General features: G+C 41.9%; 22 non-coding genes across 22 annotated transcripts; 11 read left to right on the top strand and 11 right to left on the bottom strand.

Annotated features, from left to right (window-relative positions):
* Positions 1 to 1,224: 1,224 nt before the first annotated feature.
* On the bottom strand, positions 1,225 to 1,297 carry trnat-ugu (transfer RNA threonine (anticodon UGU)). The gene has a single exon. It is a non-coding gene; the product is annotated as a tRNA-Thr (tRNA).
* Positions 1,298 to 3,456: 2,159 nt separating this feature from the next.
* Positions 3,457 to 3,529, bottom strand: trnat-ugu (transfer RNA threonine (anticodon UGU)). The gene has a single exon. It is a non-coding gene; the product is annotated as a tRNA-Thr (tRNA).
* Positions 3,530 to 4,782: 1,253 nt separating this feature from the next.
* Positions 4,783 to 4,855, bottom strand: trnat-ugu (transfer RNA threonine (anticodon UGU)). The gene has a single exon. It is a non-coding gene; the product is annotated as a tRNA-Thr (tRNA).
* A 583-nt stretch (positions 4,856 to 5,438) lies between these two features.
* trnat-ugu (transfer RNA threonine (anticodon UGU)) lies at positions 5,439 to 5,511 on the bottom strand. The gene has a single exon. It is a non-coding gene; the product is annotated as a tRNA-Thr (tRNA).
* A 1,568-nt stretch (positions 5,512 to 7,079) lies between these two features.
* On the bottom strand, positions 7,080 to 7,152 carry trnat-ugu (transfer RNA threonine (anticodon UGU)). Its single transcript has one exon. It is a non-coding gene; the product is annotated as a tRNA-Thr (tRNA).
* Positions 7,153 to 8,367: 1,215 nt separating this feature from the next.
* On the bottom strand, positions 8,368 to 8,440 carry trnat-ugu (transfer RNA threonine (anticodon UGU)). The gene has a single exon. It is a non-coding gene; the product is annotated as a tRNA-Thr (tRNA).
* Positions 8,441 to 8,922: 482 nt separating this feature from the next.
* Positions 8,923 to 8,995, top strand: trnat-cgu (transfer RNA threonine (anticodon CGU)). The gene has a single exon. It is a non-coding gene; the product is annotated as a tRNA-Thr (tRNA).
* A 3,198-nt stretch (positions 8,996 to 12,193) lies between these two features.
* trnat-ugu (transfer RNA threonine (anticodon UGU)) lies at positions 12,194 to 12,266 on the bottom strand. Its single transcript has one exon. It is a non-coding gene; the product is annotated as a tRNA-Thr (tRNA).
* Positions 12,267 to 13,784: 1,518 nt separating this feature from the next.
* Positions 13,785 to 13,857, bottom strand: trnat-ugu (transfer RNA threonine (anticodon UGU)). Its single transcript has one exon. It is a non-coding gene; the product is annotated as a tRNA-Thr (tRNA).
* A 268-nt stretch (positions 13,858 to 14,125) lies between these two features.
* On the top strand, positions 14,126 to 14,198 carry trnat-cgu (transfer RNA threonine (anticodon CGU)). The gene has a single exon. It is a non-coding gene; the product is annotated as a tRNA-Thr (tRNA).
* Positions 14,199 to 15,423: 1,225 nt separating this feature from the next.
* Positions 15,424 to 15,496, top strand: trnat-ugu (transfer RNA threonine (anticodon UGU)). Its single transcript has one exon. It is a non-coding gene; the product is annotated as a tRNA-Thr (tRNA).
* Positions 15,497 to 16,157: 661 nt separating this feature from the next.
* trnat-ugu (transfer RNA threonine (anticodon UGU)) lies at positions 16,158 to 16,230 on the top strand. The gene has a single exon. It is a non-coding gene; the product is annotated as a tRNA-Thr (tRNA).
* A 1,497-nt stretch (positions 16,231 to 17,727) lies between these two features.
* On the bottom strand, positions 17,728 to 17,800 carry trnat-ugu (transfer RNA threonine (anticodon UGU)). The gene has a single exon. It is a non-coding gene; the product is annotated as a tRNA-Thr (tRNA).
* A 1,529-nt stretch (positions 17,801 to 19,329) lies between these two features.
* Positions 19,330 to 19,402, top strand: trnat-cgu (transfer RNA threonine (anticodon CGU)). Its single transcript has one exon. It is a non-coding gene; the product is annotated as a tRNA-Thr (tRNA).
* Positions 19,403 to 19,689: 287 nt separating this feature from the next.
* Positions 19,690 to 19,762, top strand: trnat-ugu (transfer RNA threonine (anticodon UGU)). The gene has a single exon. It is a non-coding gene; the product is annotated as a tRNA-Thr (tRNA).
* Positions 19,763 to 21,986: 2,224 nt separating this feature from the next.
* Positions 21,987 to 22,059, top strand: trnat-cgu (transfer RNA threonine (anticodon CGU)). Its single transcript has one exon. It is a non-coding gene; the product is annotated as a tRNA-Thr (tRNA).
* Positions 22,060 to 22,159: 100 nt separating this feature from the next.
* Positions 22,160 to 22,232, top strand: trnat-cgu (transfer RNA threonine (anticodon CGU)). Its single transcript has one exon. It is a non-coding gene; the product is annotated as a tRNA-Thr (tRNA).
* A 287-nt stretch (positions 22,233 to 22,519) lies between these two features.
* On the top strand, positions 22,520 to 22,592 carry trnat-ugu (transfer RNA threonine (anticodon UGU)). Its single transcript has one exon. It is a non-coding gene; the product is annotated as a tRNA-Thr (tRNA).
* Positions 22,593 to 23,204: 612 nt separating this feature from the next.
* On the bottom strand, positions 23,205 to 23,277 carry trnat-ugu (transfer RNA threonine (anticodon UGU)). The gene has a single exon. It is a non-coding gene; the product is annotated as a tRNA-Thr (tRNA).
* A 1,544-nt stretch (positions 23,278 to 24,821) lies between these two features.
* Positions 24,822 to 24,894, top strand: trnat-cgu (transfer RNA threonine (anticodon CGU)). Its single transcript has one exon. It is a non-coding gene; the product is annotated as a tRNA-Thr (tRNA).
* Positions 24,895 to 25,181: 287 nt separating this feature from the next.
* On the top strand, positions 25,182 to 25,254 carry trnat-ugu (transfer RNA threonine (anticodon UGU)). Its single transcript has one exon. It is a non-coding gene; the product is annotated as a tRNA-Thr (tRNA).
* A 612-nt stretch (positions 25,255 to 25,866) lies between these two features.
* On the bottom strand, positions 25,867 to 25,939 carry trnat-ugu (transfer RNA threonine (anticodon UGU)). The gene has a single exon. It is a non-coding gene; the product is annotated as a tRNA-Thr (tRNA).
* Between the last annotated feature and the right edge of the window lie 1,237 nt (positions 25,940 to 27,176).

Below are 27,176 nucleotides of genomic sequence, written 5' to 3'. Positions count from 1 at the left end.
TGCTGCTGAATCTTCAGCTTTTTGAATTCAACATTTGTTGTCTACCTGCATGTACCCTCCAATACCCTCTTATACCCTCTCATACCTTCGTTTACCCTCTAATACCATCTCATGCACTCTCATACCCTCTTGTGTCATCATAAACCCCCTCTTCCCCTCTTGTACCATCTCATGCCCTCTCGTACCCTCTCATAACCTCTTGTGCCATCTTATACTCTCCCGTACCCTCTCGTACCTTCTCATACCCTCTTGTGTCGTCTTATACCATCTCGTACCCTCTCACACCTGCTTATACCCCCTCATATCCTCTCATACCCTCTTGTACCCTTTTAAACCCTCTTGTGCCGTCTTATACTCTCTCATACCCTGTCGTACCCTTTTATACCCTCTTGTGCATCTTATACCCTCTCGTACCCACTTGTGCCTTCTTATACCCTCTCATACACTCTCATACCCTCTTGAACCCTCTCATACCCTCTTATATTCTCTTATACCCTCTTGTACCCTCTCATACCCTCTTGTGCTGTCTTATACCCTCTCGTACCCCCTCGTACCCTCTTATACCCTCTGATAGCCTCTTAAACCCCCTCATACCCCCTCGTAACCTCTTAAACCCCCTCGTACCCTCTTATATCCTCTTGTACCCTCTTGGACTGTTGTGAAGGTAGTGGACGACGTGCACCAAGAACGTACACTACTAGCAGAAGTGCTTGCCCCTGTTTTGGGCTAAGAACGTCTGGGGACTAATCCAGCATCCATGTGCTCTCAAACTCTTTAGGCCATAGTCGTTCTCATTTCCAAGACCAGTGCATTTAGACTCCATTAAGCCCTTCATTAGTGTTGCTGGGGTTTTCACTCATGTCAGTATCACTGCTCGGTTGAATGTTTTCTGCCAGCCAAAAATGTGGAGCTCTGTATAACTCTGTGAAAAATGTACATTTGGTGAAGGGTTGTAGGATTAGCCTCAAAAGATCAACTACAGTCTCTAACTATAGACTATTGTGATGCCTACTATAGACTAGGGTGGACCTTCAAGACAGAACAGAAGATTACAGCACTGTCAGGTAATGCCACTCATTCCTTAGACTGACGACTAGCCTGATTTCACTGGAATCTTCTTCACAGGATGCAGTATTTAGAAGGATTTGTGAACGGTGAAGTTCTGTCCTTTACTGCTTCAGGTGTCCTTGGTCATCTTTTTTCTGGACATTTAAAAGTTCTGAAAGGCCCCAGCGAGAATTGAACTCGCGACCCCTGGTTTACAAGACCAGTGCTCTAACCACTGAGCTATGGAGCCCTGCATGAAAGCTGCTTGGCCAGGTGTCCTTATAAAGAGTTGACATCTGTCACCTGAATGGTGCCACACCTAGACATTCGGTAGGTAGGCTAATTTAAGTGATGTCAAACACTGATGCTGCTGAATCTTCAGCTTTTTGAATTCAACATTTGTTGTCTACCTGCATGTACCCTCCAATACCCTCTTATACCCTCTCATACCTTCGTTTACCCTCTAATACCATCTCATGCACTCTCATACCCTCTTGTGTCATCATAAACCCCCTCTTCCCCTCTTGTACCATCTCATGCCCTCTCGTACCCTCTCATAACCTCTTGTGCCATCTTATACTCTCCCGTACCCTCTCGTACCTTCTCATACCCTCTTGTGTCGTCTTATACCATCTCGTACCCTCTCACACCTGCTTATACCCCCTCATATCCTCTCATACCCTCTTGTACCCTTTTAAACCCTCTTGTGCCGTCTTATACTCTCTCATACCCTGTCGTACCCTTTTATACCCTCTTGTGCATCTTATACCCTCTCGTACCCACTTGTGCCTTCTTATACCCTCTCATACACTCTCATACCCTCTTGAACCCTCTCATACCCTCTTATATTCTCTTATACCCTCTTGTACCCTCTTATACCCTCTTGTGCTGTCTTATACCCTCTCGTACCCCCTCGTACCCTCTTATACCCTCTGATACCCTCCTAAACCCCCTCATACCCCCTCGTAACCTCTTAAACCCCCTCGTACCCTCTTATATCCTCTTGTACCCTCTTGGACTGTTGTGAAGGTAGTGGACGACGTGCACCAAGAACGTACACTACTAGCAGAAGTGCTTGCCCCTGTTTTGGGCTAAGAACGTCTGGGGACTAATCCAGCATCCATGTGCTCTCAAACTTTTTAGGCCATAGTCGCTCTCATTTCCAAGACCAGTGCATTTACCTTCGTTTACCCTCTTATACCATCTCATGCCCTCTCGTACCCTCTCATAACCTCTTGGGCCATGTTATACTCTCTCATACCCTCTCGTACCTGCTTATACCCTCTCATACCCTCTCTTACCTTCTTATACCCTGTCATCCCTTCTCGTGTGCTCTCATACCCTCTTGTTCCCTCTTATACCCTCTAATACCCTCTCATATCCTTCTCCTTCCCTCTCGTACCCTCTTATTTCCTCGCATACCCTCTCATACTCTCTTGTGCCATGTTATTCCGGCTGATATCCTATTGTGCCCTCTTATACCCTGTTATAACCTCTCATACCATCTCATACCTTCTTGTTCCCTCTTATATCCTCCCATACCCTCTCATTCCCTCTCATACATCTTGTCCCACTCGTACCCTCTTCTACCACTTGTACCCTCTTAAACCCCCTCTTTTCCTCTTATACCCTCTCGTACCCTGTTAAACCCCCTCTTACCCTCTAAAACCCCCTCATAGCATCTTATATCCTCTCATACCCTCTTGTACCCTCTCATACCCTTGTGTGCCGTCTTCTACCCTCTCCTTCTACCTGCCTGTACCTCTTATACTCTCTCGTACCTTTGTATTCCCTCTCATACCCTCTTGTGTTGTCTTATACCCTTTCGTACGCTCTCGTTCCCTCTTATACCCTCTTGTATCCCCTTGTACCCTCTTATATACTCTTATACCCCCTTGTACCCTCTCATACCATCTCGCCTCCCCTCGTACCCTCCTATACCCTCTCATACCCTCTTGGACTGTTGTGCAGGCAGTGGATGACGTGCACCAAGAACGTACACTACTAGCAGGAGTGCATGGCCCTTTTTTGGGCCAAGGATGTCTGGGGACCAAGCCAGCATCCATGTGCTCTCAAACTCTTTAGGCCACAGTCGCCCTCATTTCCAAGACCAGTGCATTTAGACTCCTTTAACCCCTTCATTACTGTTGCTGGGGTTTTCACTCATGTCAGTATTTCTGCTCGGTTGAATGTTGTGGAAATAAGTGGAAATGCCAGCAGAGGAGAGCAGAAGATTACAGCACAGTCAGGAAATGCCACTCTTTCCTTAGACTGACGACTAGCCTGATTTCACTAGAATCTTCTTCACAGGATGCAGTATTTAGAAGGATTTGTGAATGGTGAAGTTCTGTCCTTCACTGCTTCAGGTGTCCTTGGTCATCTTTTTTCTGGACATTTAAAAGTTCTGAAAGGCCCCAGCGAGAATTGAACTCGCGACCCCTGGTTTACAAGACCAGTGCTCTAACCACTGAGCTATGGAGCCCTGCCTGAAAGCTGCTTGGCCAGGTGTCATTATAAACAGTTGAGATCAGTCACCGGAATGGTGCCACACCTAGACATTCGGTAGGTAGGCTAATTTAAGTGATGTCAAACACTGATGCTGCTAAATCTTCAGCCTTTTGAATTCAACATTTGTTGTCTACCTGCATGTACCCTCCCATACCCTCTTATACCCTCTCATACCTTCATTTACCCTCTTATACCATCTCATGCACTCTCATACCCTCTTGTGTCATCATAAACCCCCTCTTCCCCTCTTGTACCATCTCATGCCCTCTCGTACCCTCTCATAACCTCTTCTGCCGTCTTATACTCTCCGGTACCCTCTTGTAGCCTTTCGTACCCTCTTGTGCCGTCTTATACCCTCTCATACCCACTCGTACCGTCATTAAGCCCTTCGTACCCTCTTTTATCCTCTCGTACCCTGTTATACCCTTTCATACCCTCTCATACCCTCTTGGGCCATCTTATACTCTCTCATACCCTCTCATACCTGCTTATATCCTCTCATCCCTTCTCGTGTGCTCTCATACCCTCTTGTTCCCTCTTATACCCTCTAATACCCTCTCATACCCTTCTCCTTCCCTCTCATACCCTCTTATTTCCTCGCATTCCCTGTCATACCCTCTTGTGCCATCTTATTCCCGCTGATACCCTATTGTGCCCTCTTATACCCTGTTATAACCTCTCATACCATCTCATACCTTCTTGTTCCCTCTTATATCCTCCCATACCCTCTCATTCCCTCTCATACATCTTGTCCCACTCGTACCCTCTTCTGCCCCTTGTACCCTCTAAAACCCTCTCTTTCCCTCTTATACCCTCTCGTACCCTGTTAAACCCCCTCTTACCCTCTAAAACCCCCTCATAGCATCTTATATCCTCTTATACCCTCTTGTACCCTCTCATACCCTTGTGTGCCGTCTTCTACCCTCTCGTTCTACCCTCTCGGAAAATGTACTTTTGGTGAAGGGTTGTAGGATTAGCCTCAAAAGATCAACTACAGTCTCTAACTATAGACTATTGTGGCAGAGTGGACCTTCAAGACAGAGCAGAAGATTACTGCACTGTCAGGAAATGCCACTCATTCCTTAGACTGACGAGTAGCCTGATTTCACTGGAATCTTCTTTTCACAGGATGCAGTATTTAGAAGGATTTGTGAATGGTGATGTTCTGTCCTTCACTGCTTCAGGTGTCCTTGGTCATCTTTTTTCTGGACATTTAAAAGTTCTGAAAGGCCCCAGTGAGAATTGAACTCACGACCCCTGGTTTACAAGACCAGTGCTCCCACCACTGAGCTATGGAGCCCTGCCTGACTGGTCAGTAATTATGTGCCTGACTGGTCAGTAATTATGTGTCACTATGAAGTAGCATCACCTGTATTGAGCCACACCAGAGAAGGATCACATCTACAGACTTGGCAGATAAAAGGAGACAGCCTTAAAGACTTAGATCTTTTTCTGACGTCCTCTAAAAGTTCATGGCTGGAAGAAGGTCTGAACTGAAGCATTTAAAGCATGAGTAGAATTAGATTAGATACATCTAGACTGCATCCAAACAGTTGCCTGAGTCGTTTCCACTTCAAAGCACAGGCTAGGCTTTTGCTCTGTGGTCACTAAGCTGAAACCGTTGTTGCTTGTTGACTGTTATGGTGTTGCCTAAATTGTTCCAAGGGTGTTGCTAGGTGATTGGTAGGCAGTTACTATGATTGCTATGAAGTTGGTTAGTTGGTGCTAGGGTGCTGGGGTGCACACATTTCTGCACATAATTAATTCTTATGGGAAAACAATCCATAAATAATGTGTTGCTGTGTGAAAACCATACATCCAATCAAAAGTGTTTATCTTCTAGGGCCCTTAAAGATGTTTTTTTTACCGCTCAAAAACAAATGAGGCCCCAGCGAGAATTGAACTCACGACCCCTGGTTTACAAGACCAGTGCTCTAACCACTGAGCTATGGAGCCCTGCCTGAAAGCTGCTTGGCCAGGTGTCATTATAAAGAGTTGAGATCGGTCACCTGAATGGTGCCACACCTAGACATTCGGTAGGTAGGCTAATTTAAGTGATGTCAAACACTGATGCTGCTGAATCTTCAGCCTTTTGAATTCAGCATTTGTCGTCTACCAGCATGTACCCTCCCATACCCTCTTATACCCTCTCGTATCTTCTTTTACCCTCTTATACCATCTAATGCCCTCTCGTACCTTCTCATACCCTCTTGTGCCGTCATATTCCCTCTCGTACCCTTTCGTACCCTCTTATATCCACTGAGCTATTTGAGCCTTACTCACAAGGAGCTCACAAATGGGTCAATATGAGGGAGTAACTTTGTCACGTGACTAGACCCTCACCTACGAGATTTGGAATTCTAATTTAACTGAACTGCTGTAGCAGGCGTACAAACTAGTATCAAAAGCAAAAGTTTTCCAGAAGGTCAACTTATGGTTTCTGTTCTAGAAACATTCAAAATTCCTCCCCATTATCAACCTTATTTTTACACTTTGAATAAAACAGGCTAATTGTGTTGCTGTACTTTATTGACAATATATGTAAATTACCTGACATTCCATCAGTGGATTGATAAGCCAAAATAATCACAGAAGTGCAGTGACTATCACTTTAAAATAATAATTTATCAAAAAGAGGTAAAACCAGTCATCCTCTGTGGGTACGTTTGTGTATATGAGTAAAAAAGCATCCACAGTACATCTGAAAGAAAGGTGAAAACCAGGGGCTGAATTCACAACACTGTCTCATATGTGCTTTTTTTTAACTTCAGACTTAATGAAACAGTTCAGATAAATTATTTTCCTTCACAAAATCTTCTTTTATTGGGAAAAATTCTAGTATTCTTTAAAAGTTGTACCTCAAGCTCACAGTAGTCTCACATTTCTTTCATGCTGTTAGAGTTCAGAAGGTCAGCATTTCATTATTATATAATCTTTAATCAAATGAAAAGTGGAGATTACTCCACTTTGCTACATGCTAGGTACTGTTAGTTTCTGCAGAAGTAAAATAATTGCTTTCTGATTTCACACTACAGTTTTCATTTTTCAATAAGGATTTTTCCTCTTCCATCACTTCTAGATCTTGTTTACTGAAATGTCTTGAACTCTTGATTTAGTCTGTTTTTTGTACATTTGTGCATGAATTGAACTAAATAGTGGAAAACATTAAAATGTGCCTCACAGCATTTATCATGAGCTCCTTTGCAAACAGAGGTTGAAAGAGATTCAAGAACAGTTTCTTCCTACATCCTGTTTAACTGGTCTCACAAGCAACACCAACCTCAACCTTAATATACACACACACTACGTCACATATCATACACACACTGAGGCAACATGAGGACAAGGGTGACCTGCCTCCACAGAGTCACTTTTTGTTTCAGTCATTGAGATTGTCCAGTTATGTGTTGTATTCAGGGTCTCTCTTCTGCAGTCTAGGCTTCAGGCAGTATTTTGAAAGACTGTCACTGATTGGGATTTCAGAAGAAGGTTCAGGCTGTGTTTGACGATCAAAAGCAACTCAAAGGCCCCAGCGAGAATTGAACTCACGACCCCTGGTTTACAAGACCAGGGCTCTAACCACTGAGCTATGGAGCCCTGCATTTGCAGCCTTTTGTCATCTGTCACTGTAAAGTTGACTTGAGCAAACCACACCCAGGACATTTAGGCCAGCAGCCACATTCTACTGAACTACTGTAGAAGAATTACGGGTCTGGTCTATTTGCACTTCTTCAACCTGTTGAGAATGTGATTGGCTGTAATTCTTAATTCTCTGAAGATTATGCATTTAAATGTAATCTTCATAGATGTGCTTTTATTATTAATTTCATACATGGAATATCCTATCATGGGGCCTTGTTCTGGAAGAAGATATCTTGCACATGAGGACAACGGTGCCCTGCCTCCACAGAGTCACTCACTGTTTCAGTCATTGTTATTGCGCAGTAATGTGGTGAAGTTAGAGTCTCTCTTCTGAAGTCCAGGCTTTAGACAGTATTTTGAAAGACTGATTCACTGATTGGCATTGCAGACATGGACTGTGTTTGATGGTCAAAAGCTACCAACAGGTAGCCACTGAGCTATGGAGCCCTGCTGAATCCTGCTGATATCATGTGTCACTGTAAAGATGGCCTGAATTAACCACACCCAGGACATCTAAGCCAGCAGCCAGATTCTACTGTAGCGGAATTACGGGTCTGGTCTATTTGCTCTTCTTCAACCTGTTGAGAAAGTGATTGGCTGTAATTCTCAATCCACTGAAGCTTCAGCATTCAAATGTATCTTCTTCTTCTTGTAAGCTTCTAATCACAGTCACAGAATTGAAAAAACTTTGATTTATGAGTGTTTGTAGTAAAATGTGATGTGTTGAAGGTGCAGTCTTAGGCTTCGTGTCCAACTTGTTTTGCAGAGTGAATGCAATGTGTCATTACCAAGAAAGCTTTTGTGAATCTGGAATTTTTAGTGCTTAACTTGTGTTATGTGAGTATATGTAGAGTGTATTCTAAATTCTAAGTTGTACACATACAGTTGTAGCTACAGTTGAAAGAGCGTGAATTGCATACACAGGACACATACACACTATTTTTATTGCATCTCTTTATTTATTTATTTATTTATTCTCTTAAACCAGTTCCCACAGGTTGGTGTGCAGGAAAAAACACTCTGTATTTTAACCATGACCCTGGCGCGTTCATTGCTGGAGGGAGCTTCATTGTGTGAGGTATTTTGAGGGAACGTTACTTGTTGGTTTGTTGGAAACCCAGATTGTGCAATACTTAGTGGTCCTTCACTTTAACTACAAAAGCAATCATCAGGCCCCAACAAGAATTGAACTCACGACCCCTGGTTTACAAGACCAGTGCTCTAACCACTGAGCTATGGAGCCCTGCTGTTTGAGGAGAGGGCATTGTGGCATTATGAGTGAGTCATCTGTCATCTGACCTGAACCACAGAGATTTTGCAAGAATTTAATTAAGTAGCACATGCCAGTACTACAGGATCACCTACACTGTAGTGTTATCCATAGTGTCAGCTTATGATGTTTGAAGCCAAAATATTCATCTTGGCATGGCCTTTTTTACGAACAACGTTAAGACTGATAGCTATTCTTCAAAAATCTTTTCATGAATATATATATATATATATATATATATATATATATATATATATATATATATATATATATCAGGACGGATAGATAGATCGAACGATAGATAGGCAGATGGACGGACCGACCGACAAATACTTTTACTAGACAGATAGATACTTCTACTACAGTGGTCTAGCAGAATGCAGCTGCTCACATAGGTCTTTGTTGTAGGTGTGGTTCATTCAGGTTAACAATGAGACACTGAGCTTCCTATGCAAGGCTTCATAGCTCAGTGGTTAGAGCACTGGTCTCGTAAACCAGGGGTCGCGAGTTCAATTCTCGCTGGGGCCTTTCAGACACTTTTAAAATTACAAAAAAATGTTTACTTCTACTGTTGTGTGTGAAATAATATTGAATTCTCAGAAATTCTTCTACTACTCAATTTGAAAGTGGACGTGTATGAGCGAGAGGACCTGTACTACTGTAATGTAATGTACAACAAAACCATCATGGTAGACCATTCCCTTGATTATCTGACACAATGTTTCAGCTCCATTGAAATAATCAGGCTTCACGCAAGTTGCACGCTTCACATGGAACGCTGAAATGCACAAAACTGGACTTTTTATGGACCAGACTCCTCTGTAGTTCTTGTGGGATTTTGTGGTGGTTGTAATTCAGGGACAGATAATCAGCAGTTATGTGGATAGAGGACCCAAACAACCCTTGTCTTCCCTCTAAACTCACTTTTGGGCTTCCTGATCTTGTTGGGTCTGCATGCATCCCAAAAGAAATCCAGCTGACAATAACATTTACATTTAAATGCTGAAGCGTCGGTGGATACATAGGCACAGCATATCACCTTCTCAACAGGCTGAATGAGTGCAAATAGACCAGACCTGTAATTCTTCCACAGTAGTTTAGTAGAATGCAGCTGCTTGTCTAGGTGTCCTGGGTGTGGTTAATTTAGGTAAACTTTACAGAGATATATGACAGGGGTGCACCTAGACAGGGCTCCATAGCTCAGTGATTAGTGCACTGATCTTGTAAACTAGAGGTTGCAAGATCTATTCTCAGTGGGGACTTTTATATGCCATCACTGACTGTGGTTGTTGTGGAATTCAAAGTGTGTGAAGGTGAAGCACATCTTTATATTGGATTGAATCGGCCGACAGTGAGCATTAGGGCACTCTGTTCAAAAACTTGTTGGGGACATCCCTAATTCTCAAGTTGTCATCCTTCTTTATTATTCCATGCTATGTGCAATGCTCCAGTTCCACAGGCAGAAAAAACAGCTACTGGAAACAATGCTACCACCACCATGCTCAACAGTACAGTAGGTACAGTGTTCTTGGGGATGAATGTCTCACCTTTGCTCCAAACACACCTTTGGTCATTGTAGCCAAACACTTCAATCCTATTCTTGATTCTGGCAATATGACTCTCCTCCAGAAGGCCTTTTCTTTGTCCACATGGTCAGCTATAAAACTGTACTCAGGATTAAAGCAGGTGATTTTGAAGCAGGGGTATCTTTCTTAGACGGCAGCTTGTCAGTCCATGGTGATGTAAAACCTGTGTGACAGTGTTGTTCCAGCCTCTTCCAGTTTATGGCAGGTGGAGTTCTGGTGTAGTGCGAACCCATCTAACCAAATTTCCTCTCAGAACAAACCTCACCCAGGACACCTAGGCCAGTAGCCACATTCACTTCAACCTGTTGAGAAAGTGATTGGCTGTAATTCTCAATTCTCTAAAGCTTCAGCATTCAAATATATCTTCTTCTTGTAAGATATTCTTATCACAGTGATAGAAGTAAAAGCAACTTTAATTTATGAGTGTTTGTAGTAAAATGGGATATTTTAAAGGTGTACTCTTAAACTTCGTGTCTAGCTTGTTCTGCAGAGGTGTGATGTTGGGATTCAGTGATAACACAAAGTCTCAGGAAACTTACAGTGGTGGTCTTTTTCAAACAGAAGAATCTAACAAATTGTTCTTTATGAATATCTCTCTATTTCTAAAGTGTTTGTCTGTAGGATCTGAATGTGATCCCTCAAGTTCCTGTTTCTCATTGGTCTGCAAAGAGACGAGTGATCACTGTAAAATGTGTTTCACTGAGCATCTTAAACAGAAGATTTACGGTCAGCTCAGGTCATCTGAAATGTCTGAAACCACTGCAGAGGTTCTTCACTTTCACACGCGTCCCTTTTCACATTGAGTAACTGCAGAGTTTCAGAGACTGTGAAGTTCTATCATCCACAACTTGAAGTGTCCCTGATGGTCTGGACTCTAAAAACACTGAAAGGCCCCAGTGAGAATTGAACTCGTGACCCCTGGTTTACAAGACCAGTGCTCTAATTACTGAGCTATGGAGCCCTGCCAGCATGCGTGTCCATCATGTATCACTGTAAAGTTGAGCCACACCCAGAACACCTAGCCAGGCAGCCACATTCTACTAAACTACTGTAGAGGAAGTACAGGTCTGGTCTATTTGCACTTAATCAACCTGAAAGGGATTGGCTGTAATTCTCAATCCACTAAAGCTTCAGCATTCAAATGTATCTTCTTCATAGATGTGCTTTTATTATTACATAAATACTTAAGTAAATACTTAAGTAAACAGTTCAATTCTATAACCACTTATGGTTCCATAAGGGACAATTTCTATAAAAGTGATATATGAGATATGAAGATCCTTTTAAAAGTTTAAATAAGTCCATTCAAAGGTCCCTTACCAATTCAGGTTCAAAAGGTTAATCACAGCTTTCTGCTTTATGGAACCAAAAGTGGTTCCTCTATGGCATCAATCAAAGAACCCTTTGCAGCACCTTTATTTTGAAGAGTGTAGGAAAGCTTTTGTCAATCCGGCACTAGATCTTAATATGAATGACCACTGAGCAAAACAAACCATACACTGGACCAACTAACACACATCTGAGCTAGTGTATTCTGCTTTTATGCAGATTAAATATCTCCTGAAGGTCAGAGGACCTAAGTATCATGTCATGGGACCTTGTTGTAGAGGAGTATGAACAGAAAGATTTAGCTATGAATAAGATAATGGTGCTTTTTTGTGTCTACAAACATCTAAACTTCAGGTATTATTATTTCACAGTAAACACTGTTGGGGGAGCTTTACACTTCTTGAAAGCTGACTGGACTGTTGGTTCTGGTAAATTGCATTAAAGATCTCGAACATGAAGGCAAGGTGAGCACCTAAACAGAACTACACCTATGATATTAGGCAGGAATCCTAATTAGACTGAACTGCCATTGCAAAGGTAAATGTCAGTACTAAAGGCTCACCTATTTCTCATATTTATGTCTTACACCATGAGTGCTGAAGACAGGACATGCCTATAAAATATTGGCAAGCATTTCAGCTGGTCATTTCTACAATGTTTAAAAATTTTCTTGACTTCGTGCTCATGGATTAGTGGAGGAAGCCGCCACACTGTGTGTGGTATTTTGAGGGAACGTTACTTGTTGGTTTGTTGGAACCACAGATTGCACTACAGTTAAAAAGTCCTTCACCTTAACTGCAAAAGTAACATTAGGCCCCAGCGAGAATTGAACTCACGACCCCTGGTTTACAAGACCAGTGCTCTAACCACTGAGCTATGGAGCCCGGCTACATGCACAAGAAGCAATGTGGCATTATGAGCGAGATATGTCACCTACCCTGAACCACACCTAAGAGATTTGGCAAGAATTCAAATAAGCAGCACATGCCAGTACTACAGGCTCACCTACACTGTATTGTTATCCATAATGTCACCTTATGGTGTTTGAACCAAAATATTCATCTTGGCATGGCCTTTTTAACCCTTGGATATTCCTTAGAGCGAAACGTCTTAGATGTGCTTATGAACAAAGTTAAGATTGATAGCTATTCTTCAAAAATCTTTTTTAATAAATTTTCCTTTTTCAACTTTACTCTTAAGAAACACTCACACTGCTCTTCTACAGACAGATACTTCTACCAGACAGATAGATACTTCTACTACAGTAGTCTAGTAGAATGCAGCTGCTTGTATAGGTGTTCTAGGAGTGATCGATTCAGGTTTACAATGAGGCACTGATTACCCTGTCTAAGTCTCCATAGCTCAGTGGTTAGAACCCTGGTCTTGTAAAAAAGGGGCTGTGAGTTCAATTCTTGCTGGGGCCTTTGAGTTTCTTTTAAATAACAATAAATGACTTGCTTCTACTTCTTTGGACAAGGATCACTATTATGGCAATGGTCAAAAGCCGTTCTGTACCAGGAGGCCTTCAAGCTTCAAGTACGGCTTGGGTTGACCCAACATCCCTTAAGATCCACGGAGGACAAGCATCCAGACTTTTTTTCTGTCCTGGCACCAAAGTGGTGGAACAAACTTTCCCTGAGTGTCCAAACGGCAGAGTCGCTCACTGTCCTCAAACACAGACTGAAGACCCAATTCTTCTAAGAGGACTTGAGGGAAGTGTAGGGCTGAGTATTATGGTCTCCATACTGGCTTTTGTATTTAGTAATATCTAAGCTTAGAGGTATCTTTTGGATCCTAGTCTATAAAGACTAGCTTAGGGTATTTTCTGAGTAAACAGTGAAGCACTACAGCAAGTCTTTCTGGATAAGCGCGTCTGCTAAGTGCCGACAATGTAAATGTAAATTAGTTTAGTCTCATTTGTCAAGATGCATGCTGGGAATTTGAATATTCGCAGCATATACATCTTTGGATGTAATGCTTTGTTTTATTGTCTTCTGTCCAGAATGACCATGCTGGAGCCTCACTCTCACTCCTTAAGGATATTTTAACTATAGCCCCCTGTAACTGCTGTTCCTTCCTCGATCAGCACATTCTGGTAAGTGTGTATTCAGTGTTCCCAGTCTGATCTTTTACACCACCCTTCACTCCCACTCTACAGTTAAAATATTTCCCAAGATTGTATAGAAAAGGTCTTGAACATGAGGACAACAGTGTCCTGCTTCTGCAGAGTCACTCACGGTTTCAGTCATTGTGATCGTCCTGTTCATCCTGTTACATGGTGGAGTCAGAGCCTCTCTTCTGCAGTCTAGGCTTCAGGCAGTGTTTTGAAAGACTGTCACTGATTGGGATTCCAGAAGAGGATTCAGGACATGGACTGTGTTTAATGGTGAAAAGCAACTCAAAGGCCCCAGCAAGAATTGAACTCGCGACCCCTGGTTTACAAGACCAGCGCTCTAACCACTGAGCTACGGTGCACTTCCTATATGGTTTTCCGTCATGGAGCCACACCCAGAACACCTAGACAAGCAGCTGCATTCTACTAAACTACTGTAGCAGAATTACGGGTCTGGTCTATTTGCACTTCTTCAACCTGTTGTCCATAAGGAACAATTTAGATAGATAGATAGATAGATAGATAGATAGATACTTCTACTACAGTAGTCTAGTAGAATGCAGCTGCTTGTATAGGTGTTCTAGGTGTGATTCATTCAGGGTAACAATGAGCCACTGACCCTTTGTACAAGGCTCCATAGCTCAGTGGTTAGAGCACTGGTCTCGTAAACCAGGGGTCGCGAGTTCAATTCTCGCTGGGGCCTTTCAGACACTTTTAAAATTACAAAAAAAATATTTACTTCTACTGTTGTGTGTGAAATAATATTGAATTCTCAGAAATTCTTCTACTACTCAATTTGAAATTGGACCTGTGTGAACGTGAGGACCCCAGCCAAAGTAGGAGAGCCCTCTTAAGTGCTCATCCAGAAAGGTGACACAGGAGGAGCCAATGTGTCCCAATACTTTTGTATCTATCTATCTGTGGTTGTAAATGTAATGTAAATGAATGTTTACATTACTGCTATGACTGTGTAATGTGTGTTATGTGTTATGGATGCCTTGCTCATCCTTTCCTAGTGCTGCATGTTCATTAAGGACTGCACCACACTCTTCCCTTCTGTAATCCTTTTCATTACAACGATCTTCAGATCCTTTAGATCTTCTGTTTGTGTTCTTGTCCATTTATCCATCAAACCTGAATACGTTCTGTTTATTTTGTTATATGTTTTTGGCTGTTTCATGAAAATTGTCTAAAGCATGCAACAATTGCAGCTGAGTTTCAAACAATTTGGGGAAGGCTTTGCAATGTACATTTCAAGCTGCAGATTTTTCATTTCATAGAAGCCAGTGTAAGCAGTGTGTGCTTCATACCAAAGCATCTACGTTAAGCCATGTTCTAGTTTCTTAGTTTCTCTATGTAACTCCACTGCTGCATTCTCTTCACTGGCTTCCTGTAGCTGCTGCCCGCATCAGATTCAAATCCCTGAAGCTTCCCTAGATTATCTGACACAATGTTTTAGCTCTATTGGAATAATCAGGCTTCACAAGTTACACACTTTACATGGATCGCTGAAATGCACCAGCCAGACCAGCTTCTGAGAAACTGCTGTGGGATCCTCTGTAGTTTTCTGTGGGATTGTGTTGTGACTGTATTTCAGGGACAGACAATCATCAGTTATGTGGATAGAAGAGCCTAACGACCCTGGTCTTCCCTCTAAACTCACTTTTGGGCTGCCTGATTTTGTTGGGTCTGCATGCATCCCAAAAGAAATCCGGCTGACAACAACATTTACATTTAAATGCTGAAGCGTCTGTGGATACATAGGCACAGCATATCTCCTTTTCAACAGGCTGAATGAGTGCAAATAGACCAGACCTTTAATTCTTCCACAGTAGTTTAGTAGAATGCAGCTGCTTGTCTAGGTGTCCTGGGTGCGGTTAATTTAGGTAAACTTTACAGTGATACATGACGAATAAGCATGTAGACAGGGCTTCATAGCTCAGTGGTTAGAGCACTGGTCTTGTAAACCAGGGATCGCGAGTTCAATTCTCGCTGTGGGCTTTCCGAGCTTTCAGAGCTTTCAGAGCTTTTAGAGGACAGACCATCAGGGACACTTCATGTTGTGGATGATAGAACTTCACAGTCTCTGAAACCCTGCAGTTACTCAATGTGATAGGGGACACGTGAAAGTGAAAAACCTCTGCAGTGTTTTCAGACATTTCAGATGACTTGAGCTGGCTTTAAAAGCAGCTGTCATATGATATTTAGCTATTTTCAAACATGCTCAGTGAAACACATTTTACAGTGATCACTCGTCTCTTTGTAGACCAATGTGAAACAGGAACTTGAGGGATCACATTTAGATCCTACAGACAAACACTTTAGAAATAGAGAGATATTCATAAACACACATTTTGTTAGATTCTTCTGCTTGAAAAAGACCACCACTGTAAGTTTCCTGAGACTTTATGTTATCACTGATTCCCAACATCACACCTCTGCAGAACAAGATAGACACAAAGCTTACGAGTACATAAAAAGCTTTAATAAATAAGAAGTTACTACCAATGGCTTTCTCAAACAGCCCAGACCTGTACATCTCCTACAGTAGTCCAGTAAAAATCCTGCTGCTTATCTAGATGGCTTAGGAGTGGTTGATTCAGATGCAGAACAAGCTAGGCACAAAGCCTAAGACTACACCTATCTCAGTTCTTCCTTGCCAGGCTCCATAGCTCAGTGGTTAGAGCACTGGTCTTGTAAACCAGGGGTCGCGAGTTCAATTCTCGCTGGGGCCTTTCCAAGCTTTTAAAATTCAGATGAAACACATCAAGGACACTTCATGTTGTGGATAATGTAACTTTACAGTCTCTGAAATCCTGCAGTTAATGTCAATGTGATAGGGGACACCTATGAAAGTAAAATGAAAGCAACTTTAATTTAAGAGTGTTTGTAGTAAAATGTGTGATGTTGGGATTCAGGAAACTTACAGTGGTGCTCAGCACTACATAAGAGTGAAGCTATAAAATATTAAAAAATGTCTTTTTCAGAATAAGAATTTAGCAAAACATGCTTTATGAATCTCTCTCTATTACCAAAGTGTTTGTCTAAAACTGCTCAACCCTTTAAAACCTGTAGGATCTGACTGTGAGCCCTCATGTTCCTGTTTCTCATTTTCACAACTACATCATTTACATATTTACATTTTACATTTACGGCATTTAGCAGACGCTCTTATTCAGAGCAACTTACAAAAGTACTTTGCTATTTACCCAAGAAAACCTTAGCTAGTTAGAATAGACTAATAATTCAAAGATACCTCTAAGCTTTAGACGTTACTAAGCACAAGTCAATAAGGTCATTCACCCAAGTACTCTCAGAAGAGGAGGGTCTTCAGTCTGGGTTTAAAGACAGCGAGCGACTCGGCCATTTGGACACCCAGGGGAAGCTCGTTCCACCACTTTGGTGCAGGACAGAAAAAAGCCTGGACACTTGTCTTCCGTGGATTTTGAGGGATGGCGGGTCGAGCCGAGCCGTACTTGAAGCTTGAAGGGCTATAAGTGCGGATCGGCTTTTGACCATTGCCATCAAGTATGGAGGGGCTGGTCCGTTCTTGGCTTTGTAGGCCAGTGTCAGGGTTTTGAATCTGATGCGGGCACCTACAGGAAGCCAGTGAATTTCATAGCAGTGACTGATTCATTCATAGTACTTACTGAACAAGTCAGTAAAATATTAAAACCACAGTGATGAGGCTAAGGGTCATTAGTTTAATCCACACACATCAGAAGAACAAGTGCTAAGGCCAAGACTGTCAAACAGCTGGAAAGAACTGGCGTGCATGCAGACCCAATAAGATCAGGCAGCCTAAAAGTGAGTTTAGAGGGAAGACCAGGGTTGTTCGGGTCCTCTATCCACATATCTGCTAATTTTCTGTCCCTGAAATACAACCACAGCACAATTCTATAAGAATGATCCCACAACAGTTTCTCAGAGGAGACTGCATGAAGCAAGGCTGTCTGGTCTACAAAGAGACGAGTGATCACTGTAAAATGTGTTTCACTGAGCATCTTTGAAAATAGCTAAATATCATATGACAGCTGCTTTTAAACAGAAGATTTACGGCCAGCTCAGGTCATCTGAAACGTGTGGGACTGAGAACTGAAGAGGTGCCTCACTTTCATATGTGTCCCCTATCACACTGACATTAACTGCAGGATTTCAGAGACTGTAAAGTTACATTATCCACAACATGAAGTGTCCTTGATGTGTTTCATCTGAATTTTAAAAGCTTGGAAAGGCCCCAGCGAGAATTGAAATCACGAACCCTGGTTTACAAGACCAGTGCTCTAACCACTGAGCTATGGAGCCCTGTGCAGTGCAACTGAGATAGATGTAGTCTTAGGCTTTGTGCCTAGCTTGTTCTGCATCTGAATCAACTACACCTAAGCAGCAGGATTTTTACTGGACTACTGTAGAAGACGTACAGGTCTGGGCTGTTTGAGAAAGCCACAGTGGACTAGATCAATATACAGTATCTATAGACTGTATCTGTTCAATGAAATCTGCCCGCAGAAATATTTACTTTAGTTTAAGGGCATCAACATATTTCATACAACTAATGGTCTTAAAATCTTCATTTGGCTTCAGTCATACCTGAGAACAATATTACAGTAATAGAGTAAATAAACACCACTTGTGTGAATACAGCATCCATTTACTTCATTAGAAACACCTAATGTCATCTTATGGCAGACGCTGCTTTTTACATATGTAACCCACTGCTTATGCAAGTGTCTATGCAGATAGTCTTCAACCATAAAAACTAATATGCTTAAAGCAAACACTGTAGACATATGTCTCACACCATATACCTCCGCACTCTTACATTCTGCCAGACTACACTATAATAATGACATTCCCTCATATTATACATTATCTAGCAGTATCTGCTCTGTGTTATCTCATCAGGGCAATGGTTCAGCTTCATTAATATGAATGACTTGGTCTGTTACTTCTAAACGACTTCCATTTATGAGGGGTGGGGGGGTTAAATTGTGTGTTACACAGCCGTGAATGAGTGTTTTACATGAGAGTTTTAGACACTTGTGGCACTTTACCTTTCTTGGGACACAATGGGTGTACAGCATAGCGGGATAGGACAACATTTTTAATAAACAACAACAAAAAAAAGAATTTGGTGCCCAAATGTTGGGTGTTTTTTTTTTTTATCAACACAGATATCAAAATGATACACTCGGACACTTAGATTATTATTTCTGTGGTGCTTAAAGTTTTAAAAGCTCTTTAAACATGGCCTGGACCTCTTAACCTTCTGTCAGTGATCATGCAGGTCTACAGCTGGTCAGGGGCGGACTGGGACAAAAAAATCAGCCCTGGCATTTTGGACCATACGATAACACATTATTTCGCTCTCTTGACTGTGTATACCTACTGTGCAACTCCAGTGCAACGCCAAAACCATGCACCTTAAGCCATGCAATGAGTTAAAGGAAATCAGTGAGAGTGGACACATTAAATACTTCCAAAAAGTATCATTTATTTACATTTATTAACTCTCTCTCTCACTAACGCTCTTTTCTTCTGGGGATGCTATCTCAACCCAGCTCAAACATGAATAGAGACTGTGGAGTGAGGGAAGGATCACATAAACATAATAGTCTAATAACGAAACCAGAACGCTGCCCGCTGACTCACTTTTCATGTTGGTGAGTGGTGACAACTAGACAAGCAGCAGGATTTTTACTGGACTACTGTAAGAGATGTACAGGTATGGGAAAGCTATTGGTAGAGTAACTTCTTATTTGCAGCTGCTTGTTCTAGGTGTTCTAGATGTGGTTCATTCAGGTTAACAATGAGGTACTAGCCATCTTGTTCAAGGCTCCATAGCTCAGGGGTTAGAGCACTGGTCTCGTAAACCAGGGGTCGTGAGTTCAATTCTCGCTGGGGCCTTTCTCGTGCTTTTAAAATTCAGATGAAACACATCAAGGACACTTCATGTTGTGGATAATGTTACTTTACAGTCTCTGAAATCCTGCAGTTAATGTCAGTGTGATAGGGTACAATGTGATACGGCCAATCACTTTCACTTCAACAAGAGGTTGAAGAAGTGCAAATAGACCAGACCCGTAATTCTTCTACAGTGGTTCAGTAGAATCCTGCTGTTTATCTCAATATCCTAGGTGTGGTTCATTCAGGTCAACTTTACAGTGACGCATGGCAGCTGGTCTTGTGGGTAAGGCTCCATAGCTCAGTGGTTAGAGCACTGGTCTTGTAAACCAGGGGTCGCGAGTTCAATTCTCGCTGGGGCCTATCCTTTGGTTTTAAGCTCCAGATGAAAGACCATCAAGCATGCTTCATGTTGGATGAAATAACTTTGCAGACTCAGAAATCTATCAAGTACTGTGCAATGTGAAATGGAATGAGTGTGGAAGTGTAGCGTTTCTTCAGGTCCCTGTCACACAGTTTTACATCACCATGGACTGACAAGCTGCCGTCTAAGAAAGATAAGGGAAGACCAGGGTTGTTCGGGTCCTCTATCCACATAACTGCTGATTATCTGTCCCTGAAATACAACCACAGCACAATTCTACAAGAATGATCCCACATCTGTTTCTCAGAGGAGACTGCATGAAGCAAGACTGTCTGGTCTACAAAGAGACGAGTGATCACTGTAAAATGTGTTTCACTGAGCATCTTTGAAAATAGCTAAATATCATATGACAGCTGCTTTTAAACAGAAGATTTACGGCCAGCTCAGGTCATCTGAAACGTGTGGGACTGAGAACTGAAGAGGTGCCTCACTTTCATATGTGTCCCCTATCACACTGACATTAACTGCAGGATTTCAGAGACTGTAAAGTTACATTATCCACAACATGAAGTGTCCTTGATGTGTTTCATCTGAATTTTAAAAGCTTGGAGAGGCCCCAGCGAGAATTGAACTTCCTACAACTGGTTCACAAGACCAGTGCTCTAACCACGGAGCTATGGAGCCCTGTGTAGAGCAACTGAGATAGATGTAGTCTTAGTGCCTAGCTTGTTCTGCATCTGAATCAACTACACCTAAGCAGCAGGATTTTTACTGGACTACTGTAGAAGACGTACAGGTCTGGGCTGTTTGAGAAAGCCACAGTGGACTAGATCAATATACAGTATCTATAGACTGTATCTGTTCAATGAAATCTGCCCGCAGAAATATTTACTTTAGTTTAAGGGCATCAACATATTTCATACAACTAATGGTCTTAAAATCTTCATTTGGCTTCAGTCATACCTGAGAACAATATTACAGTAATAGAGTAAATAAACACCACTTGTGTGAATACAGCATCCATTTACTTCATTAGAAACACCTAATGTCATCTTATGGCAGACGCTGCTTTTTACATATGTAACCCACTGCTTATGCAAGTGTCTATGCAGATAGTCTTCAACCATAAAAACTAATATGCTTAAATCAAACACTGTAGACATATGTCTCACACCATATACCTCCGCACTCTTACATTCTGCCAGACTACACTATAATAATGACATTCCCTCATATTATACATTATCTAGCAGTATCTGCTCTGTGTTATCTCATCAGGGCAATGGTTTAGCTTCATTAATATGAATGACTTGGTCTGTTACTTCTAAACGACTTCCATTCATGAGGGGTGGGGGGGTTAAATTGTGTGTTACACAGCCGTGAATGAGTGTTTTACATGAGAGTTTTAGACACTTGTGGCACTTTACCTTTCTTGGGACACAATGGGTGTACAGCATAGCGGGATAGGACAACATTTTTAATAAACAACAACAAAAAAAAGAATTTGGTGCCCAAATGTTGGGTGTTTTTTTGTTTAAATTAACACAGATATCAAAATGATACACTCGGACACTTAGATTATTATTTCTGTGGTGCTTAAAGTTTCAAAAGCTCTTTAAACATGGCCTAGATCTCCTAACCTTCTGTCAGTGATCATGCTGGTCTCCAGCTGGTCAGGGGCGGACTGGGACAAAAAAATCAGCCCTGGCATTTTGGACCAGACCGACCCACCTCATACGATAACACATTATTTCGCTCTCTTGACTGTGTATACCTACTGTGCAACTCCAGTGCAACGCCAAAACCATGCACCTTAAGCCATGCAATGAGTTAAAGGAAATCAGTGAGAGTGGACACATTAAATACTTCCAAAAAGTATCATTTATTAACATTTATTAACTCTCTCTCTCACTAACGCTCTTTTCTTCTGGGGATGCTATCTCAACCCAGCTCAAACATGAATAGAGACTGTGGAGTGAGGGAAGGATCACATAAACATAATAGTCTAATAACGAAACCAGAACGCTGCCCGCTGACTCACTTTTCATGTTGGTGAGTGGTGACAACTAGACAAGCAGCAGGATTTTTACTGGACTACTGTAGGAGATGTACAGGTATGGGAAAGCTATTGGTAGAGTAACTTCTTATTTGCAGCTGCTTGTTCTAGGTGTTCTAGATGTGGTTCATTCAGGTTAACAATGAGGTACTAGCCACCTTGTTCAAGGCTCCATAGCTCAGTGTTAAGAGCACTGGTCTCGTAAACCAGTGGTCGTGAGTTCAATTCTCGCTGGGTCCTTTCTCGTGCTTTTAAAATTCAGATGAAACACATCAAGGACACTTCATGTTGTGGATAATGTAACTGTACAGTGACGCATGGCAGCTGGTCTTGCAGGTAAGGCTCCATAGCTCAGGGGTTAGAGCACTGGTCTCGTAAACCAGGGGTCGTGAGTTCAATTCTCGCTGGGGCCTTTCTCGTGCTTTTAAAATTCAGATGAAACACATCAAGGACACTTCATGTTGTGGATAATGTTACTTTACAGTCTCTGAAATCCTGCAGTTAATGTCAGTGTGATAGGGTACAATGTGATACTGCCAATCACTTTCACTTCAACAACAGGTTGGAGAAGTGCAAATAGACCAGACCTGTAATTCTTCTACAGTGGTTCAGTAGAATCCTGCTGTTTATCTCAATATCCTAGGTGTGGTTCATTCAGGTCAACTTTACAGTGACGCATGGAAGCTGGTCTTGCAGGTAAGGCTCCATAGCTCAGTGGTTAGAGCACTGGTCTTGTAAACCAGGGGTCGCGAGTTCAATTCTCGCTGGGGCCTCTCCTTTGATTTTAAGCTCCAGATGAAAGACCATCAAGCATGCTTCATGTTGGATGAAATAACTTTGCAGACTCAGAAATCTATCAAGTACTGTGCAATGTGAAATGGAATGAGTGTGGAAGTGTAGCGTTTCTTCAGGTCCCTGTCGCACAGTTTTACATCACCATGGACTGACAAGCTGCCATCTAAGAAAGATAAGGGAAGACCAGGGTTGTTCGGGTCCTCTATCCACATAACTGCTGATTATCTGTCCCTGAAATACAACCACAGCACAATTCTACAAGAACGATCCCACATCAGTTTCTCAGAGGAGACTGCATGAAGCAAGACTGTCTGGTCTACAAAGAGACGAGTGATCACTGTAAAATGTGTTTCACTGAGCATCTTTGAAAATAGCTAAATATCATATGACAGCTGCTTTTAAACAGAAGATTTACGGCCAGCTCAGGTCATCTGAAACGTGTGGGACTGAGAACTGAAGAGGTGCCTCACTTTCATATGTGTCCCCTATCAAACTGACATTAACTGCAGGATTTCAGAGACTGTAAAGTTACATTATCCACAACATGAAGTGTCCTTGATGTGTTTCATCTGAATTTTAAAAGCTTGGAAAGGCCCCAGCGAGAATTGAACTCGCGAACCCTGGTTTACAAGACCAGTGCTCTAACCACCGAGCTATGGAGCCCTGTGCAGAGCAACTGAGATAGATGTAGTCTTAGGCTTTGTGCCTAGCTTGTTCTGCATCTGAATCAACTACACCTAAGCAGCAGGATTTTTACTGGACTACTGTAGAAGACGTACAGGTCTGGGCTGTTTGAGAAAGCCACAGTGGACTAGATCAATATACAGTATCTATAGACTGTATCTGTTCAATGAAATCTGCCCGCAGAAATATTTACTTTAGTTTAAGGGCATCAACATATTTCATACAACTAATGGTCTTAAAATCTTCATTTGGCCTCAGTCATACCTGAGAACAATATTACAGTAATAGAGTAAATAAACACCACTTGTGTGAATACAGCATCCATTTACTTCATTAGAAACGCCTAATGTCATCTTATGGCAGACGCTGCTTTTTACATATGTAACCCACTGCTTATGCAAGTGTCTATGCAGATAGTCTTCAACCATAAAAACTAATATGCTTAAAGCAAACACTGTAGACATATGTCTCACACCATATACCTCCGCACTCTTACATTCTGCCAGACTACACTATAATAATGACATTCCCTCATATTATACATTATCTAGCAGTATCTGCTCTGTGTTATCTCATCAGGGCAATGGTTCAGCTTCATTAATATGAATGACTTGGTCTGTTACTTCTAAACGACTTCCATTTATGAGGGGTGGGGGGGTTAAATTGTGTGTTACACAGCCGTGAATGAGTGTTTTACATGAGAGTTTTAGACACTTGTGGCACTTTAGCTTTCTTGGGGCACAATGGGTGTACAGCATAGTGGGATAGGACAACATTTTTAATAAACAACAACAAAAAAAAGAATTTGGTGCCCAAATGTTGGGTGTTTTTTTTTTTTATCAACACAGATATCAAAATGATACACTCGGACACTTAGATTATTATTTCTGTGGTGCTTAAAGTTTTAAAAGCTCTTTAAACATGGCCTGGACCTCTTAACCTTCTGTCAGTGATCATGCTGGTCTACAGCTGGTCAGGGGCGGACTGGGACAAAAAAATCAGCCCTGGCATTTTGGACCAGACCGACCCACCTCATACGATAACACATTATTTCGCTCTCTTGACTGTGTATACCTACTGTGCAACTCCAGTGCAACGCCAAAACCATGCACCTTAAGCCATGCAATGAGTTAAAGGAAATCAGTGAGAGTGGACACATTAAATACTCCCAAAAAGTATCATTTATTTACATTTATTAACTCTCTCTCTCACTAACGCTCTTTTCTTCTGGGGATGCTATCTCAACCCAGCTCAAACATGAATAGAGACTGTGGAGTGAGGGAAGGATCACATAAACATAATAGTCTAATAACGAAACCAGAACGCTGCCCGCTGACTCACTTTTCATGTTGGTGAGTGGTGACAACTAGACAAGCAGCAGGATTTTTACTGGACTACTGTAGGAGATGTACAGGTATGGGAAAGCTATTGGTAGAGTAACTTCTTATTTGCAGCTGCTTGTTCTAGGTGTTCTAGATGTGGTTCATTCAGGTTAACAATGAGGTACTAGCCATCTTGTTCAAGGCTCCATAGCTCAGGGGTTAGAGCACTGGTCTCGTAAACCAGGGGTCGTGAGTTCAATTCTCGCTGGGGCCTTTCTCGTGCTTTTAAAATTCAGATGAAACACATCAAGGACACTTCATGTTGTGGATAATGTTACTTTACAGTCTCTGAAATCCTGCAGTTAATGTCAGTGTGATAGGGTACAATGTGATACTGCCAATCACTTTCACTTCAACAACAGGTTGGAGAAGTGCAAATAGACCAGACCTGTAATTCTTCTACAGTGGTTCAGTAGAATCCTGCTGTTTATCTCAATATCCTAGGTGTGGTTCATTCAGGTCAACTTTACAGTGACGCATGGAAGCTGGTCTTGCAGGTAAGGCTCCATAGCTCAGTGGTTAGAGCACTGGTCTTGTAAACCAGGGGTCGCGAGTTCAATTCTCGCTGGGGCCTCTCCTTTGATTTTAAGCTCCAGATGAAAGACCATCAAGCATGCTTCATGTTGGATGAAATAACTTTGCAGACTCAGAAATCTATCAAGTACTGTGCAATGTGAAATGGAATGAGTGTGGAAGTGTAGCGTTTCTTCAGGTCCCTGTCGCACAGTTTTACATCACCATGGACTGACAAGCTGCCATCTAAGAAAGATAAGGGAAGACCAGGGTTGTTCGGGTCCTCTATCCACATAACTGCTGATTATCTGTCCCTGAAATACAACCACAGCACAATTCTACAAGAACGATCCCACATCAGTTTCTCAGAGGAGACTGCATGAAGCAAGACTGTCTGGTCTACAAAGAGACGAGTGATCACTGTAAAATGTGTTTCACTGAGCATCTTTGAAAATAGCTAAATATCATATGACAGCTGCTTTTAAACAGAAGATTTACGGCCAGCTCAGGTCATCTGAAACGTGTGGGACTGAGAACTGAAGAGGTGCCTCACTTTCATATGTGTCCCCTATCAAACTGACATTAACTGCAGGATTTCAGAGACTGTAAAGTTACATTATCCACAACATGAAGTGTCCTTGATGTGTTTCATCTGAATTTTAAAAGCTTGGAAAGGCCCCAGCGAGAATTGAACTCGCGAACCCTGGTTTACAAGACCAGTGCTCTAACCACCGAGCTATGGAGCCCTGTGCAGAGCAACTGAGATAGATGTAGTCTTAGGCTTTGTGCCTAGCTTGTTCTGCATCTGAATCAACTACACCTAAGCAGCAGGATTTTTACTGGACTACTGTAGAAGACGTACAGGTCTGGGCTGTTTGAGAAAGCCACAGTGGACTAGATCAATATACAGTATCTATAGACTGTATCTGTTCAATGAAATCTGCCCGCAGAAATATTTACTTTAGTTTAAGGGCATCAACATATTTCATACAACTAATGGTCTTAAAATCTTCATTTGGCCTCAGTCATACCTGAGAACAATATTACAGTAATAGAGTAAATAAACACCACTTGTGTGAATACAGCATCCATTTACTTCATTAGAAACGCCTAATGTCATCTTATGGCAGACGCTGCTTTTTACATATGTAACCCACTGCTTATGCAAGTGTCTATGCAGATAGTCTTCAACCATAAAAACTAATATGCTTAAAGCAAACACTGTAGACATATGTCTCACACCATATACCTCCGCACTCTTACATTCTGCTAGACTTCACTATATTAATGACATTCCCTCATATTATACATTATCTAGCAGTATCTGCTCTGTGTTATCTCATCAGGGCAATGGTTCAGCTTCATTAATATGAATGACTTGGTCTGTTACTTCTAAACGACTTCCATTTATGAGGGGTGGGGGGGTTAAATTGTGTGTTACACAGCCGTGAATGAGTGTTTTACATGAGAGTTTTAGACACTTGTGGCACTTTAGCTTTCTTGGGGCACAATGGGTGTACAGCATAGTGGGATAGGACAACATTTTTAATAAACAACAACAAAAAAAAGAATTTGGTGCCCAAATGTTGGGTGTTTTTTTTTTTTATCAACACAGATATCAAAATGATACACTCGGACACTTAGATTATTATTTCTGTGGTGCTTAAAGTTTTAAAAGCTCTTTAAACATGGCCTGGACCTCTTAACCTTCTGTCAGTGATCATGCTGGTCTACAGCTGGTCAGGGGCGGACTGGGACAAAAAAATCAGCCCTGGCATTTTGGACCAGACCGACCCACCTCATACGATAACACATTATTTCGCTCTCTTGACTGTGTATACCTACTGTGCAACTCCAGTGCAACGCCAAAACCATGCACCTTAAGCCATGCAATGAGTTAAAGGAAATCAGTGAGAGTGGACACATTAAATACTTCCAAAAAGTATCATTTATTTACATTTATTAACTCTCTCTCACTAACGC

The sequence above is a fragment of the Salminus brasiliensis genome, chromosome 1 (assembly GCF_030463535.1).
Source record: "Salminus brasiliensis chromosome 1, fSalBra1.hap2, whole genome shotgun sequence".
Lineage (NCBI taxonomy): Eukaryota > Metazoa > Chordata > Actinopteri > Characiformes > Bryconidae > Salminus > Salminus brasiliensis.
This window is presented reverse-complemented; position numbering and strand designations above follow the sequence as displayed.